Source organism: Trachypithecus francoisi, unplaced genomic scaffold (assembly GCF_009764315.1).
Source record: "Trachypithecus francoisi isolate TF-2019V2 unplaced genomic scaffold, Tfra_2.0 Lachesis_group2, whole genome shotgun sequence".
NCBI classification, from domain to species: domain Eukaryota; kingdom Metazoa; phylum Chordata; class Mammalia; order Primates; family Cercopithecidae; genus Trachypithecus; species Trachypithecus francoisi.
Genome location: NW_022681465.1, coordinates 58,922,264 through 58,926,174, shown reverse-complemented (window position 1 = coordinate 58,926,174; position 3,911 = coordinate 58,922,264).

Below are 3,911 nucleotides of genomic sequence, written 5' to 3'. Positions count from 1 at the left end.
TTTAAAGAAGTTATCGAATTGTGTGTGTTTAATATTATATCTTGCATTCACAAACATGTATGCACTATGTATAATACACCATATCCACTAGAGTTTTTTCTTTTTCCTTTTTAGATTTTTATACTGTGCATTCAGTTCCTAGTATCACATTGTGAAGTTTTCTGGCCTTATATATAATAATTTTAGTATCCGTTAGATCTAGTCTTCATGTATTACTTTAATTTTTTCAGAATTTGTTTTGTCTATCTGGGGTTGTAAATTTTTGCAAGTGGCTTTAGAATCAAATACTTTACTAAAAATGTGATATATTTCTGTTTCTTCTTTCTTCTGTTAACTATTTAAATGTTTCCATCTAAGTGTTATTCCAGTACAGAGAGAGAAAGAGAGAATAGATTCCGTCTAATTTTAAATTTTATTTTTTATCATAATAAATTAAAACATTAGCATTCTGATTACTTTAGTATCTATATTTAGGATTCAACAAATGGATAAATGGCAGGATAGACAAATATATAGATACATAGATGCATAAAGAGAGAGATAGACACACACATACACACACATATATATATATACAGAGAGAGAATGAAAGAGAGCAGAAACATTATTTTTTAATTAGAAGCTAAAGAGAACAATGTGAAATTCAACAAAATGGGGAAAAGGCGGTGGATTAAACACAGAGAGATGATCATAAATTCTCTTTCAGACAGTGTTCAATATGCCTTTAAAATAATAAGATGGAGATTTTGAATAAATAGTTGCATTTACCAATCTGGATCTGTCAGGTGAAAACCAGATTTGAGTTAGAATTTCAGAATGGCTGTAATCAAAAAATTAAAAAATAAAAATAGATGTTGGCATTGATGCAGTGAAAGAGGAACACTTTTACACTGCTGGTGCGAATGTAAACTAGTACAATCACTATGGAAAACAGTGTGGAGATTCCTTAAAGAACTAAAAGTAGACCCACTGTTTGATTCAGCAATCCCACTGCTGAGTAGCTACACATAGGAAAAGAAATCATTTTATGAAAAAGATACTTGAACATGCATGTTTATAGCAGCACAATTTGCAATTCCAAAAGTATGGAACCAGCCCACATGCCCATCAATCAATGAATGGATAAGGAAAATATGGCATAGATAGATACATAGTAGATAAATATACATATATGATATGTATGTGTGTGTATTTATATATACACACACACACATAATACTGAGTAGTATATATGTGTATACACACATACATGCACACACACCATGGAATACTACTCAGCCATAAAAAGTAACAAAGTAATGGCCTTCACGGCAACCTGTATGGAATTGGAGACCATCATTCTAAGTGAAGTAATTCAGGAATGGAAAACCAAACATTGTATGTTTTCACTCATAAGTGGGAGCTAAGCTGTGATGATGCAAAGGCATAAGAATGATACAATGGACTTTGGAGACTCAGGGAAAAGGAAGGGAGGGGGTTGAGGGATAAAGGACTACACATTGGGTACAGTATATACTGCTCGGGTAATGGGTGTCCTAAAATTGCAATCACCACCACTAAAGAACTTACCCATGTTATCCCAATTGTTGTCCAAAAACCTACTGGAAAAAAAATAGATAGATAGATAGATAGATAGATAGACAGACAGACACAGGAAAATAATAAAAAAGAAAAAATAATCTTTGCTTTCATGGTCCTTTATTCTGGTTGCAGGAGACAAATAATAAGTATGTAACATTCTGTATTGTAGAAAGGGCATATATATATATATATATATATATATATGAAAACAACTGATGAAATCACTCAACTAGTTGCACATGCAGAAATCCTCAGTGGTGGCTTTTATTCACTCTACTCATTAATCACACCATATCCACTTTATTCTCTTAGTATAATTTTGGTTTTTTTAAGCCTAAAAAGCAGGATAGACAGACATATATATGCAACTATACATATGTAATACATAACATCTATTTAATCATTTCTTTCTTTCTGTCTTTTCTTTATTCTTTCTTTCCTTTCTTCCTGTATTTTCTTTCTTTCCTTTCTTTCTTTTTTCTTTCTTTCTCTTTCTCTCTTCCCTTCCTTTCCTCCCCTCCCCTCTTCTCCTCTCCCCTCCCCTCTCCTCCCCTCCCCTCCCCTCTCCTCCCTCCCTCCCTTCCTTCCTTCCTTTTTTTCTTCCTCCCCTCCTTCCTTCCTTCCTTCCTTCCTTCCTTCCTTCCTTCCTTTCTATCTTTATCTGTCATCTATCATCATCTTCATTGTCTTCATTTACACTGCCATCACCAAATCACCGATGGCACTTCATGTAAGTTTGAGGTTTATGACTTCAATAATGCTGAGGTTAAATAGTAACAACCTGCACAATTGTATATACATACTTTGGACAAAGCTAATCACAGTCACAATTATAACAGGATTATTGCAATAATCTAATTACTTTCTTTCTTGCCTTCCTTAAATTTAATGGCAGCTCTTGTCTCCTAAGTTCATTTTCTGCTCAGAAACTATCAGTAGTTTCTCCTTTCAAATGGCTCTTTTTAGAAATGTTGTCTCTCACCAACATGCAAAGACCAAATATGAGATTCTACTTTTGCTGATTGAGTAGTAAGTTTGTTTTAAATAGAATGTGGAAGCATTCCAAGTCATTTCAGCCACCTTTGGAATATAGATTTCCAAATATTTCTCATTTGACTGGTTGTCATTTTGACACTGTATGATTTTTTGGTATTTTATATACTTTATACATTTTAACATAATTAAATATTTTATTTCACAGCTTCTTCATTTTAATTCTACTGTAGAAACATCTCCTGTAGCTGCAGTTTGCACAAGGATGCTTTGTATTTACTTTCAATATTGAAATATTATTTCTGTGTGAATTTCTTCAATAAAACTAGAATTTATTCATATAAAATATGTATAAAATCTAAGTGTATTTCTTCCTGTAACATCTTAATACCCCCAAACCATTTACTAAATAATCTTATCTATTTCCAACTGAGTTAAAATACTACCTTTAATATTAAGTTCCCATATATTCTTGGATATGTTTTTGTTCTACCATTTTCCCACTACTCTCTCCATTTGAGATCAATATTATTCTTTCCAAATATAATAACATTATTTTAATTGTTAATATCCTATAGGGTTTATCTTCTACTACTATATTTTTTCTTCCAAATAGACCTTACAATTTTAACAAAAATTTTCCTGAATGGATAGTTAGAACTTTTTTTTAGGAAATACTATAAAACAAATATAGTAATAAAATCCAATACATTTGAATTCTAAATAAAATTGCATTACAATTATGTAATAATTTAGAATTAATGTGGACACTGTTGCAAAATTATCTAGTGTATTCTTTTAAATAAAATGGCTTGCTTTTCTCATTGAAATATTTTCTATTGATTAGAAATTTTATTTCTGTTTATAGTCAATATAAGTAAATTTATCTGTATTTAAATTAGTATTGCTTAAATGATTATACAGGAAATATGTATGTACAGACATGTTAATAGACATACATGCTAGTATATGTAACATATATAACATATGTTACTTTAGTATCCTAATTTTAGTTACATAATACCATCTTGAATTAATAATTTTGTCCACATTTGTCCAATATTTATGTTGCTTACTGAATTTTAAGACACAACTTGGTAATCTCTATAACATTGTTTGATTGTGATATATCAGAATGGAGCAAAAGTAATTTCACCATTACTTTTGCACCAACTGAATCGTTGGTGGCAACCACATGACACTGTTTTTCTCAGCATTTTTTCTCAGTGTTTTGGCTTTCCAAAATTAGGTAGAAACTTTGCTGTCTAATTAACACAACTACCATTATTAGGTGCCTGACTTTCCAGTTAACTCACATGGCCCTTTCTGCTGCCGCA